Here is a 14,373-nt window from a genome sequence, read left to right on the forward strand (position 1 = left end):
TGACCTTGGGCAAGTTGCCCGATCATTTATTTTTTTTGCTTCTAGTATTCATACTATAGGCAAGGATAATAATACTAAATAATACCACTAATATTTATCCATTTGTTACTCAAAGAGAGTTTTTATTTCTCTGTTCTCTCTCTTTTGATAGGTAAATGAGGCCCCTGCTTTGAAGCTGTTATGTAAATTCAAGGTCTTGTTCTCATCATACACATATATTTTTATTTACAAAGAGCTTTAATTTATTTTATTAGGAAATCATCAGACCTGGGATGCCAAGAAGTTTAATATTTAAGCTATGCCAATTTTAAAGAGAGTCCCCCTGCCCCATTCTCTTTCGGTAGATAAATGAGGCACCCCTTTTGAAGATGTTGTGTAAATTCAAGGTCTTATTTCCTCTCTCCCTCCCTCCTCCCCCTTCCTCGTCAGAGTGTGTACACACACAGTTTTTACAAAGAGCTTTAATTACTTTGTTTAGGAATTCATCAGACCTGGGATGCCAAGAAGTTTAATTTTAAGGCCATGTCAATTTTAAAGAGGTAGTAGATGCAGCTCAGAGAAATTGGTATTTGCAGAATCAGAACTTTAAGATCCTTTTAATCACACCAGTTTTCTCCTGATTAATCACAGACCTATAAGAAAAAGAGAAACTTTGCAAATAAAATCAGATGACCTTGGAAGTACAACTATCTGTATTTAAATTTGGCAAGCGGGTCACGTTCAGTGTGGAATAGCAGTAAAATATCCCCAGTTGAGCTGGGTGTTACACAGGAAAATGGGGTGGGGCCGGGGTTAGGGCTCAGCCCACCCCCCTTCTCCTCACACAGACCTCCCAAGGCACAGTGACATCATACATCTTATTACTTGTAGCATTTATTTTTCAATTCCAGTCTACTTCTTGAAATTGCTTTCTTTTATTGCAATTTGACTTTTAAGGGATGATTATTCCTGTGGTTACAGATTCATTCATGCCACAAATATTAAGTCCTTCAAGACCTCAGTCAGTATGATGGCCTGGGGGGATAGAGTGGTGGACCCTGCAGATGGGCCTCCTACCTTCATTGACCTTGGGATTGAGAGGAGAGACTTCAGAACACTGCCAAGGAAACATCTGGTTGCAGTGGTGATAAAGTGAAGAAGAGAAAGCACAGGAGCCATGTCACTATAAAAGGAGATTGTCCATAAGTGACTGTCCTGTAAGTGATCTTATTATAGCTCCCGGATTTCTTTCATCTTCCTTGAGGCCACTCTATTTGCCCCACCAACATCTCCCCCATGCTTCTGTGTGTGTTTTTTTAATTTTAATTAATTAATTCATTTTTAATTGTGGTAAAATACATACAACATAAAATTTACCATCTTAACCATTTTTAAGTGGACAGTTCAGTACCTTTACATTGGTGGGCAATCACAACCTTCATCCAACCCCAGAACTCTTTTCATCTTGCTAAATTGAACCTCTACACCCATTAAAAAACAACTCCCCACTCCCTCTTTTCCTGGCCCCTGGTGACCACCATTCTATTTTCAGTCTCTGTGAATTTGATGCTGGTAGGTTCTGCATGTAAGTAGAGTCAGACAGTATTTGTGTTTTGGGGACTGGCTTATTTCACTTCGTATAATGTCTTTGATTTTTGTCCGTGCTGTGGCAGGTGTTAGATTTTCCTTCTTTTTTAAGACTGAATGGTAGTCCGTTGCATGTATGTACCACATTTTGTTTATCCGTTGGTGGACACTTAGGCTGCTCTGTCTTTTGCCTATTGTGCATAATACTGCTGTAAAGGTGTGTATAATTATCTCCTTGAGACCTTGTTTTCAGTTCTTCCGGGTGAATACCTAGAAGTGGAATTGCTGGATCCTGTAGCACTTCTGTGTTTCATTTTATGAGGAATGTGTGTGTATTTTGTCCTTGGTTTCTGTCCTGATATAGCCACACTATCTCTGGCCAGTAACATACTTGGTGGCCAGTACAAGGCATGCCTGACTTATATTGTTTCTTTTGTTTCTTTTTCTGCCTTAAGAGGCTTGTGCCAACACCATGGTGCACCTCTGCTTGTTCTTTTTTCTTTCCTGATCTGCTCAGAACTTATCTAAGACCGCCCCCCACCCCCACCGCACCCTGCCAAAGGCAGTCTCCTTAAGGCACCGAACACATTGTCTTTTCTGGATTCAATTCATTGAGTCATAGATTCCTAATTATGGCAGATAAATGAGTTTAATACCATCGGTGATAACTTAAATATCAAGGGAATGAAAAGCTCTTTGCTTAAAGTGCATGTAGAAACTATAAATGATGAGAAAGTCAAGGTCATCAACCTCAAAAGCCTTTGGAATGCCCACCAACTCCTCCCACCCTCACAAAAGTTTCTAAAAGCTTCCCTTGCCTTCCAACCTGCCTTTAATTAATTCTCCTTTTCCTCAAACTTAAACACTGAAGATAATGAAAAAAGCCATTTCTTATTCTACTCTATTGTTTTTCTGAGCTGTTTCATTACTAGTTTAGAAACTTGTTTTCTACTATTTTTCCTGCAAATGTGCAGAATTTCAATTACCTTAAGATCCCTTCCAACCCTGGAATCCAATAATTTTGTATTATAGAATAAATAGGCCTTCTGAGGGATAACTTACAAACTTTACCATGGTTGATAAGATTTTTTTCTCTATGGGGAAATCTTCCTTGAGACTTGAATTCCAACCAAATGACTTCTAAATAAGTATTCAAAATATAATTCTTTTGTAAGTAGGACCATTCAAATTATAAACTCTTTTGGGTCCTGAACTGTTTTACATACAATCATCTCTTCCAAAATGCCTAAAATGCCTTACACAAAGCTTGGTGGAGGCAGTGAAAAGATTGGGAGACTCCACATTCTCTCTGGGAAATTCACATCTGGTGTTGCAGAGCTTGTGTCTTCTGTTTTGCAGTTGAGGTCAATTTCTACTTGCTTTGTTCTTTGTTAAGCCAGAAACTGATGGTTTACAAAATATCTAATGCACCTCGTTTTATTTTTCTGCTCAAAACTATCCTTTAATTTTAATTTTATTTATATTGAAGTGTAGCTGATGTACAGTATTATATAAGTAATAGGTGTGCGGGCATGCCTGCTGTTGCTTCAGTCATATCCAACTCTTTGCAACGCTATGGACTGCAGCCCGCCAGGCTCCTCTGTCCATGGGATTCTCCAGGCCAGAATACTGGAGTGGGTTGCCGTCCCGCCTCCAGGGGATCTTCCCGACCCAGGGATCGAACCCGGGTCTCTTGTGTCTCCTGCACTGGCAGGCAGGTTCTTTACCAGTAGTGCCACTTGGGAAGCCCTGAGTAATAGGTATACAATATAGTGATTCACAATTTTAAAGCTTTAACTCCATTTATAAAAAATAGAAATCTCATACAGTTCCATTTATAAAATGTATAAACTCAACCTATGAAATAGTATCTATATTCCTTGTGTTGCACAATATATCTTTGTAGCTTATTTTACACATATGTTTGTACCTCTTCATTCCCTATCCCTTTATTACCCCCCACCCCCACTTCCTTCTCCTCCCTGGTAACCGCTAGTTTTTTCTCTGTATCTGTGAGTCTATTTCTTTTTTTGTTAGAATCACTAGTTGTATTTTTTAGGTTTCACATATAACTGGTATCATATAGTATTTGTCTTTCTCTGATTTATTTCACTTAGCATTATGCTTCCCAAGTCTGTCTATGTTATTGCAAATGGCAAAATTTCATTCTTTTTTATGACTGAGTAGTATGCCATTGTTTACATGTATGTGTGGCATGTTCATTTGCTCATTTGTGTCTTACTCTTTGTAACTCCATGGACTGTAGCCCACCAGGCTCCTCTTCCATGGGGTTTTCCAGGCAAGAATACTGGAGTGAGTTGCCATTTCCTTTTCCAGGGAATCTTCCTGACCCAGAGATTGAACCTGTGTGTCTCTTTTGTCTCCTGCCTTGGTCTCCTACCACGAGCGCCACCTGGAAGCCTGTGTACATGTATACACCACTTATTTACCAATTCATCCATTGGATGGGCTTCCCTGATAGATCAGTTGGTAAAGAATCCGCCTGCAATGCAGGAGACCCCAGTTTGAGTCCTGGTCTGGGAAGATCTGCTGGAGAAGGAATAGGCTACCCACTCTAGTATTCTTGGGCTTTCTTTGTGGTTCAGCTGGTAAAGAATCCACCTACAATGCAGAAGACCTGGGTTCAATCCTTGGGTTGGGAAGATCCCCTGGAGAAGGGAAAGGCTACCCACTCCAGTGTTCTTGCCTGGAGAATTCCATGGACTGTCTAGTCCATGGGGTCACAAAGAGTTGGACTTTCAATTTCACTTTCTTTTCCACTGGACATTTAGGTTGCTTTCATCTCTTGGCAATTATAAATAATGCTGCTGTGAACATTGGGGTGCACATATCTTTTTGAATTAATGTTTTTTTCAAGTATATATCCAGTAGTGAAACTGCTGGGTCATATGGTAGCTCTATTTTTCATTTTTTTGAGAAACCTCTGTACTATTTTTCACAATGGCTACACTAATTTACATTCCCACCAGCAGTGTATGAGGGTTCCCTTTTCTCCACGTCCTCACCAACATTTGTTATTTGTGGTCTTTTCAATCATAGCCACTCTGACAGGTGTGAGGTGGTATCTCGGTGTGGGTTTGACTTGCATTTCCCTGATGATTAGCAATGTTGAGCATCTTTTCCCTGCCTGTTGGCCAACCAGAAGCAACTGACTTTAAATGCCATTAGGTTTTTAAAAATTGTGAAATGTCAACCACACAGAAAAATACAGATTTATATACCATATTTTGAGAACTATATACCATATATCCACCATTTACAATGAACAGACATTGACATTTTGCAATATTTGCTTCATAGCGTTTTTCTTTGGGAAATAAAATATCACAGTTAAAAATCTCTCTACACTGACCCCTTTCCTTGTCCCTTCTTCCCTCTTTCCCTCACCAGAGAGAACCAACCTCCTTAAGCTGGCTTGTTTGATTTTCACCCATAATTTTATATTTTACTATATTTATATGCTTCTAAACAATGCAGTTATTGTTCCATGCATTGAAAGAGACAGCAGTTGTAAAATAAATAGTAAAAACTGTATACAGCCTTTGGTAATTTGCTATTCTTACTTAACATCAATTTTGAAATCTATCCATGTTGATGCATATGAATCTAACTCATGTACATTAACCATTGTATAGAGTTCCATCCGATGAATAAACCACAATTGATTTTCCCTTTCCTTCTTGAAGGCTAAGGTTTCCTAAGAAGCAGAACCTAAGGCCAAAGCTTGCATGGAGACCAAAGCTTCCTAAGGAGTTTGGTCCCAAGGAAGCAGGAGTGAAGAAGGGCACTGAGTCAGGAAAGGTGGGGAAGCTGATGTGAGGATGCTGGCCACTGCCTCCCATCAGGGATGCTGATTGCTGAATTTTGCAGGACCCATCACATTATACAAACTTCTGTGTCTCAAGACAGTTTGTGGGGAGGGAGAAGAATTTAACCATCATCGATCTCCCATTTACCAAATATTTGCCTCATGTAGAGTGTCAGATTTAACAAATAAAAATATAAGACATCACTTAAAATTGAATTTCAGATAAACAACAAATAATTTTTTTTAGTGTAAGTATATCCCATGTGAGATTTAGGACATACTTATGCTGAAACATTATTTGTTGTTTTTCTGAAATTCAAGTATTTCAGATAAAATATTATGTATTTTTTCTGGCAACCCCAGATTTACTGGGTGTTAACACCTTGTGATTCCAGAGAGTGCCTATGGGAATGTCTGGTCCTGGTATGATAGCGTGCACATCAGAGAATTATAAGCTTGTCATTGGAAGACAGCTTAAAGGCCATCCAGAAGGGTAGTTCTCAGTATTTTTTTCTATTTCCATGCTTCTGGGGCTCATAACACAATTCCACTCATAGTAATGACTGATAATAATAATGAATGGTATCTCACTGGGGCATATGTGAGTATCAAATGAGAATCTGGTGCTAGAGGTATTGTGTGTGTGTGTGTGTGTGTGTGTGTTTGAGAGAGAATGAGTGAGCTTAGATCGGGCCAGTGTTGAAAGGCACATATGTTTTGAAAATATGTTTAGTCAATTCTAATCTGTCCTCCAATGGTTGTGTAGCCCAGCCCCTCAACAAGTCACTGATTCCCTTTAGGGAATCATGCAAAACTCTCTAAAGAAGCTGCTGTTTGAGCTAAAATTTGGGGCTTGATTTGACATTAACTATTTGAAAAGAAATGGAATCGAGGAGAGCATTTCAAGCTATGAGAACAGCTTTTTCAAAGCCCTCTAAGTGGGAAGGTGTAGTGTGTGTGTGGGAAAACTGAAAGATGGTGAGACTGGCTGAAGGAAAGGAGGGGAGGAGTGGAGAGATACATGGCTGGAGAGATGGGTGGTGGCTCCTGCAAGGCTTAACATGCCGTGCTAAAGATTTTGGACCTTATCCTAATGATTCTGAAAAATCATAAAATGATCTGCATGGGGGCAAGGCATAAATGAGTCTCATTTTTCTTATAAGGATGAGATTTGGAGAACAGATTTGAGGGGATATCATTAGATGATGAAAGTCTAGTGGGGATGTCGTATCAGATTGGATTAAGTCTTCATGGCAATGAAGACTCAGAGAGGTAGATTGATTCAGAAGATCCCGAGCAGGTTAAATCAATGGGACTTAGAGCTTTGGCAGGGAAAGAGAGGTGTTCGTAAAGGATGTGTCTCACGTCTCTGGCTTGTGTGGCTGGAAGGTAAGTGGTGTCAATCATTGCGACAGAAAGCCCTGGAGTCAGGTGGGTGTGGAATTAACGTGGACCTAGTTATTATGGTGTGCTTTTAAGACATCTGAATGGAGATGTGCAAGGCCACTCAATATCTGGTTATGATGTTTTGGAGGCATGATTTGGGCTGAAGTTGGCGGTTGGTGATCCAACCCAGGGCCATGAACGAGGATACCTTAGCATAGAGTGAAGGATAGAGAGAGACCAGACATCCAGGACTTAACAGGAACTTAACAGGAGCTAGTGTTAATCTGATAAGCCAAGTTTTGATCAAATCTCCTGAAAGAAGAGATTTCTTTCACTGGCAACCAATAGAGCCCTGTGGAGAAGTGCTTTAATCGGAACGGACAACTTCTGAGGGAGAAATTTAAGTCATGTGACAGTTTGGGGAGGGTGTATTTGATCAGGCGGGGCCTCGTGGGGTCTCATACGTCACACTGGGATGGAAGCTGCTTTCTGGTTCTACGACCATGATATCTATTATGTTCCTGCACATGTTAGGTGTATTAGACAGAGGGTGAGCAGAGAGACACTTACAGTATTTAAACTGATGAATTTGTGAGACGAGCTAAACAGAGTACAGCTTTCTCTTTCAGGAAAAAGATGCAAATAAGAGAAAAACAGGCAGATACAGGACTTTTTTGGTGGTAAAGAAACTCATAGAGGGTCTCCTGGCATCAGTACAATTCAGCACCATCTCCTACACCTTCTCTGTCTTCTTCTACAGCTTTAAACTGTGAGCCCTGAGGACAATCATGAGTGTCATTTACTGTCACTTATTGAGTGTCTGTATGCAGATCAAGAAGCAACAGTTAGAAGTGGACATGGAACAACATATTGGTTCCAAATGAGGAAAGGAGTACATTAAGGCTGTATATTGTCACCCTGCTTATTTAAATTAAATGCAGAGTACATCATGCGAAATGCTGGACTGGATGAAGCATAAGCTGGAATCAAGATTGCCAGAGGAAATATCAATAACCTCGGATATACAGATGATACCACCCTTATGGCAGAAAATGAAGAACTAAAGAGCCTCTTGATAAAAGAGAAAGAGGAGAGTGAAAAAGCTGGCTTAAAACTCAACATTCAAAAAACTAAGATCATGGCATCTGGTCCTATCACTTCATGGCAAATAGATGGGGAAACAATGGAAACAGTGACAGACTTTATTTTTTTGGCCTCCAAAATCACTGTAGATGGTGACTCCAGCCATGAAATTAAAAGATGCTTGCTCCATGGAAAACAGCTATGACCAACGTAGACAGCATATTAAAAGCAGAGACGTTACTTTGCCGACAAAGGTCCATCTAGTCAAAGCTATGGTTTTTCTAGTAGTCATGTATGAATGTGAAAGTTGGACTATAAAGAAAGCTGAGTGCCGAAGAATTGATGCTTTTGGACTGTGGTGTTGGAGAAGACTCTTAAGAGTCCCTTGACTGCAAGGAGATTCAACCAGTCCATCCTAAAGGAAATCAACCCTGAATATTCATTGGAAGGACCAATGCTAAAGCTGAAACTCCAATACTTTGGCCACCTGATGCGAAGAACTGACTCATTGGAAAAGATCCTGATGCTGGAAAAGATTGAAGGCAGGAGGAGAAGGGGACAACAGAGGATGAGATGGTTGTATGGCATTATCGATTTGATGGATATGAGTTTGAGCAAGCTCCGGGAGTTGGTGATGGACAGGGAGGCCTGGAGTGCTGCAGTCTATGGGGTCACAGAGAATTGGACACGACTGAGTGAATGAACTGACTGAGTGTCTTGGGGCTTCCCAGGTGGTGCTAGTGGTAAAGAACCCACCTGCCAATGCAGGAGTCATGAGAGATTCGGGTTTAACCCCTGGGTTGGGTAGATCCCCTGGAGGAAGGCATGGCAACCCACTCCAGTATTCTTGCCTAGAGAATCCTATGGACAGAGGAGCCTGGTGGACTACAGTCCATAGCGTTGCACACAGTCAGACACAACTGAAGCGACTTAGCATGCATGCCCTGAGGGTCTTCTATGCATCAGACACATGGAACCTCTGTGGTGTAGATATTACTACACTCATTTCAAAAATAACCAAAAACAGAGGCTCAAAGTGCTTAGTAATTTGTGTGATGTCTCACATTGCTAGTAAGGGACAGCCTGGGGATTTGATTGTAAGTCTGACTCTCAGACAATGCCATCTCCTATTCACTTTTCTCTTAAGTGCACAGCATGAAGAGGCCCTAAAGGTTAGATGAGACTGAATTCTAAAACAAAGATTCCATTCTGTCCCCTAGTATTCACTTTGTAACGTAGGAAAGTGGACTCAGATGTTTTGGACTTCATTGGATGAAAGGGTTGTTGGGAACTAGCCTTTCTTTAACTAGAAAATTCAATTAACTAGAACACTCCATTCCCGGTATACTCCTGTTAATTGCTGTTTTACTGGTTCCACGGGAGAGAAGAAATGGGATTGCTCTGGGGAAAGAGAACGAGCAAATGCAAAGTCTGAGCATCCCACGGGTTTTTGAGGATAAATCATCTGGTTAAGATGGGATCTCTTTCTTCATACTTGACATCTTTATTGACTTTGAATTAAAAGCAAATGCCACCCATGAGTTCTTCACATCAGAGTGGCATTGTTGGGAATGATCCCTGTGCCTCCTCTGGGTTTCAAGCTGCGTATTGGAAGATTTTCTCGGTTCTGTTGGGCTGGTCAGCATTGTCATTATTTTTCCCCTGATGCCACTTTGGTTCCTAAGTCAGAGGGTTATTAATTTTTACTGTGCATTTAGACCTGAGAAATTTTGTGTAATTATGACCGCACTGTTTGAATAACCTTCTTCTTAAGAGTGGAAAGAAAGAGGTAAAAAGGTGCAAACACTTCTAAGCCAGCCCTTCAAGTACACATGGGGTTTGTGCTTATCTGGTTATTTTCAAGCAGGGCTTTCCATGGGGAAAGAACAGTGGGAGTAAACACTCTTCCAGGGACCTGCCCAGGGGTGTCATTTCAGAGCAATTAGAAGTCCCAGGGTCTTGGATGTCACCAAATCTGAAGCTGCTCCAAGATGTAAACTGCCTAGTAGAGGGGAAAACATACCTGCTCTTCTGCCAGGCTGCATCTTCAGACTTGAGGAACAGAGGGTCCAATATTAACACCACTTACAGCAGTCCCGGCTGGGATTCTCTGTGCATGTGCTGTGTGCCAGGCCCAGAGCTAAGGGAGCCGACATTTCTCCTTTCTCTTTTCCTTTTCACAGTAACCCTCTGGGATGGGTATTGTGTGGGCCGCTGCATATCCTCTGGACCCCACATCTTGCATCAGCTCTTATCGTAATGGTTGGTTCTGAGCAGGCTTCTGGCAACCCACTCCAGTATTCTTACCTGGAGAGTCCCTTGGACAGAGGAGCCTGGCAGGCTACAGTCCACAGGGTCGAAAAGAGTCGGACACGACTGAAGCGACTTAGCACGCACGTACAAGCAGGTGAGCGTTGTGTGGGCACAGAGAGGGCCTCTCCTGAGTCTTTCTCTTCCCACCTTGAAGCTTCTCTGATACCTGGAGTTGGGAGGCGAAGCTCAACCCAGAAGTACAGGAGTCAGTGCTTATGTGACCGCCTTTGACCAACAGGGACGAGAGTGCCTAGACAAATGCTTCCTCCTTCTGTCTCCAGACAGACCCTTCAGAGACCTATTTCACAAGCCTCAGAAGGTGCTTTTGAATTGTGGTGCTAGAGAAGATGCTTGAGAGTCCCTCGGACAGCGAGGAGATCAAACCAATCTACCCTTAAGGAAATCAGTCCTGAATATTCATTGGAAGGACTGATGCTGAAGCTGAAGCTCCAATACTTTGGCCACCTGATGTTAAGAACTGACTCACTGGGAAAGACCCTGATGCTGAAAGATTGAGGGCAGGAGGAGAGGGAGGTGGCAGAGGATGAGACGGTTAGATAATATCATGGACTCAATGGACATGAGTTTGAGCAGACTCCAGGAGATGGTGAAGGACGGGAAGCCTGGCATGCTGCAGTCCACGGGGTCACAAAGAGTCAGCGACAACTGAGCGACTCAACAAGAGAAGGCCACAGTGGGCTGAACACAGTCACTGTTACCCTGGCAGCTCAACCACGTCCCTGGTTCTGCTCTCCCGGGCCCTCATGCCTGCTCCTGTGAACACTCTGCAGGGAAGCCTCGTCTCAGGCTCTCCCCGGGGCTGTGGGGCAGTGGTGGGGACACAGGCTGGACGAATATCGTGGGGATTCTCTAAAGCCGCTTGACCCTCCTTGCTGCTGCTCCTGCAGCACCCGTTGGCAACTCTATGCTCTCCAGCTCCTGACAGGAAGGGCTTATGATGGCTTTCTCATCATGGGAGTAATCCACTGTTGGCTTTTTACCCAAATGTTGCTGCTGCTGGTTCCATGGGGGACCTGCAGAGCTGTCATCTTTGACCCTCAATTCAGAAATTTGCAAGCACTACCCTTTTCAAACACTCCCCCCTCCACCCCAGTTCCAGCCCCCATCCAGAAATCTGACAGAGGGGACTGTCTGAGTTGGGACCTCCTACAGCCAACTCTTAAACAGTGATCCTAAAATCACGTTTCATTGGATTTCTCGAGTGGTGCAGTGGATAGGAATCCACCCACCAATGCAGGGGACATGGGTTTGATCCCTGATCTGGGAAGATTCCACACCCAGCAGAGCAATTAACGCCATGAGCCACAAGAGCTGAGCCTGCATACCTAAAGCCTGGACTTGGCAACCAGGAGCCACCCCCGTGAGTAGCCCGAGACGAAGAAGAGCCCCTGCTGGCCGCAACTAGAGAAGGCCAGTGGGCAGCAACACAGACACAGTGCGGCAAAAAAAAAACCACCTTGTTTTGTTGCTTTTCACATTTTATCTTCTTCACTGGGAACTGTGGGAATTCTGGAGAGACTCCTGGGTGGGCAGGTTTTGAGACCTGCCTGGGTCTATGGTTTTAGCTGTGTCCAATTTGGTGGGGGCAGATCTCAGCTCTAGTCTGCTCCTCCCAGCTTGGTGTACTCTCATCCCCACGTCACAGATTAGGAAACTGAGGCCTGGGGAGGCTTAGGGAAGTAACTTGCTCAGGGTCAGATAGGTTCCAGCTGGTCCCATTCATAACCGGGTTCCCCTTGCTCTGGCTCCCCCGTTGTAACCACCCTACCACTCTGCCCTACACGGCCCTCCTCCAGGATGGGGCCTCCTGGTGAGCTCCCCTTCCAAGAATACCAGTAGAAGGCAGCTCCACTGAGACATCTGAGAAGGAATCTGAACCTGGAGACAAAGAACCCCTCATGAAAACTTGGGAAGCTCCATATCTTGTTTGTTGTCTTTGTTGTCCGTTGTCCGTTGTCTGTTGCAGCACAGCAGTTCAAAGAAATTTTTTTTAAGTAATTAAAATTTGGCTCAAAGTTATGTTCCAGCCTGGATGGGAGGGGGTTTAGAGGGAGAATGGATACATGTGTATATATGGCTGAGTCTCTTCCCTGTTTCCCTGTAACTATGATAACATTGTTAATCAGCTATACACCAGTACAAAATGTTTTTGGTGTAAGAAAAATAAAAATAAAAATTTTTTATTATTGAAGTATAATTGCTCTTGGTTCAGCTCAGTTCAGTCGCTCAGTCATGTCCGACTCTTTGCAACCCCATGGACTACAGCATGCCAGGCTTTCCTATCTACCACCAACTCCTGGAGCTTACTCAAACTCATGTCTGTCGTGTCGATGATGCCATCCAACCATCTCATCCTCTGTCGTCCCCTTCTCCTGCCTTCAATCTTTCCCGGCATCAGGGTCTTTTTCAATGAGTCAGTTCTTCGCATCAGGTGGCCAAAGTATTGGAGTTTTAGCTTTAACATTGATCCTTCCAATGAATATTCAGGGTTGATTTCCTTTAGGATGGACTGGTTGAATCTCCTTGCAGTCCAAGGGACTCTTAAGAGTCTTCTCCAACACCACAGTTCAAAAGCATCAGTTCTCTGGTGCTCAGCTTTTGTTATGGTCCAGCTCTCACATCCATGCATGACCACTGGAAAAACCACAACCTTGACCAGACGGACCTTTCTTGGCAAAGTAAGGCTTTGCGGTGTTGTATTAGTGTCTGCTGCACAGCAAAGCGAATCAGCTGGATGTGGACATCTGTCCTCATCCTCTCAGGCCTCCCTCCCACACCCCCTCCCTCATCCCACCCGCCCAGGTCATCACAGAGCATCGAGCTGAGCTCCCTGTGTCATAAGCACAGAAGTTGAGTGACATCCTTACCGTGAGAAGGGCTTGTGCGCTTGTCCATGGCGGCAGGAGAGGCAGGTGCCTCCTGGAGCTCGGACCCTGGGAGAAGAAGGGGAGTTGAGTGGGCGGGCCGGGGGCCGCAGGCAGCGGGACGGAAGGCAGGAGTGGACGTGCGCCTGCAACTCCAGGGAAGGGAGGCCGAGGTGCAGCTCCGGGCCTGAGCAGCGGGCCCGGGTTGTGGTGGTCGAAGTCCAGCGTGGGCAGGACTGGCTTCATGGGCTGTGACCGGTGCTCAGTTTTACACTGTGCCATCACAGTGTTAAAATTCTGAACAATTTCTGAACAAACCCTGCATTTCAATTTTGTACGGGACTCTGAAGGCTATGCAGCCGATGCAGAGAGCGTGGTTTCCTAACAGGTCTTATCTCATGGAGCCCATCAGAGGCCACCTACTGATGGGATTTCACAAGAACTAAAAAGGGCTGTTTGCTTCAAAGCACCTTTCTACTTTCCTTTTGCTTGGGAAGCAAAAGGAGTTAAGGATTAAAGTGCAAATTCCCCAAGGAAAGAGAGTGGTGGTTTAAATGCCTGTTAAAATTTAAAGAGCCAAATGCAGCTGGCTTGCTTGGGAGCAGGTTTCAACCAGGGTGGAGAGAGAGACTGCTCAACCGTACCTGGAGCTTAAGGTGGGGTTGCTGGGGGCTGGGACACAGTAGCATCCACCCAAGAAAACCATCCCAAGGGGAAATGGATGCTTATGTTGAAGACTCCTTTGAATATCATGACTTCCCAGGTGGCACGAGCGATAAATGAACCTGCTTGCTAATTCAGGAGACTGAAGAGACATGGGTTTGATACCTGGATGGGGAAGATCCCTTGGAGGAGGGCATGGCAACCCACTCCAGTATTCTTGCTTGGAGAATCCCATAGATAGAGCTTTCCTGAGAGCCCCTCTTTGATGCAACTGAATTAAATTAAAATTTATTCCCCAAACTTCTCTTACTTTGGCCTTGGCCATCTTTTGTGTAATGGAAATAATAGAGAACTCGAAGGGTAGAAGTGAGGATTAAATCAGCCAACATGCGGAAACTCCAGCCATGCGCTGAACACGGGCCATGTCTGCGGCCAGGGTCCATTTCAGTTCTCTTACAACACTGTGTGTGCTTTGAGTTCCAGGTGATTGAAAGGGCTCATGCATTTATCTGGGTAATTTGGGTCAATGCCTACTGTTGAGGGTCAAGGTCTAGCATTTTCCACGGTGGTGATGATATTTCTAGTGACTCTTTAGTGGTCTTAAAGGCACAGCTCTCAATTACAACTTTGTTCCAGCTGAGCAGGAGA

At 43.8% G+C, this 14,373-nt stretch overlaps 1 long non-coding RNA gene across 1 annotated transcript; it reads right to left on the minus strand.

Annotated features, from left to right (window-relative positions):
- Positions 1 to 500: 500 nt before the first annotated feature.
- LOC136166206 (uncharacterized) lies at positions 501 to 13,434 on the minus strand. Its single transcript, XR_010662861.1, has 3 exons — positions 13,066 to 13,434; positions 1,057 to 1,162; positions 501 to 632 (listed from the first exon to the last, which is right to left on the minus strand). It is a non-coding gene; the product is annotated as an uncharacterized lncRNA (long non-coding RNA).
- Positions 13,435 to 14,373: the final 939 nt, after the last annotated feature.

This window comes from Muntiacus reevesi, chromosome 4, assembly GCF_963930625.1.
Source record: "Muntiacus reevesi chromosome 4, mMunRee1.1, whole genome shotgun sequence".
NCBI classification, from domain to species: Eukaryota; Metazoa; Chordata; class Mammalia; order Artiodactyla; family Cervidae; genus Muntiacus; species Muntiacus reevesi.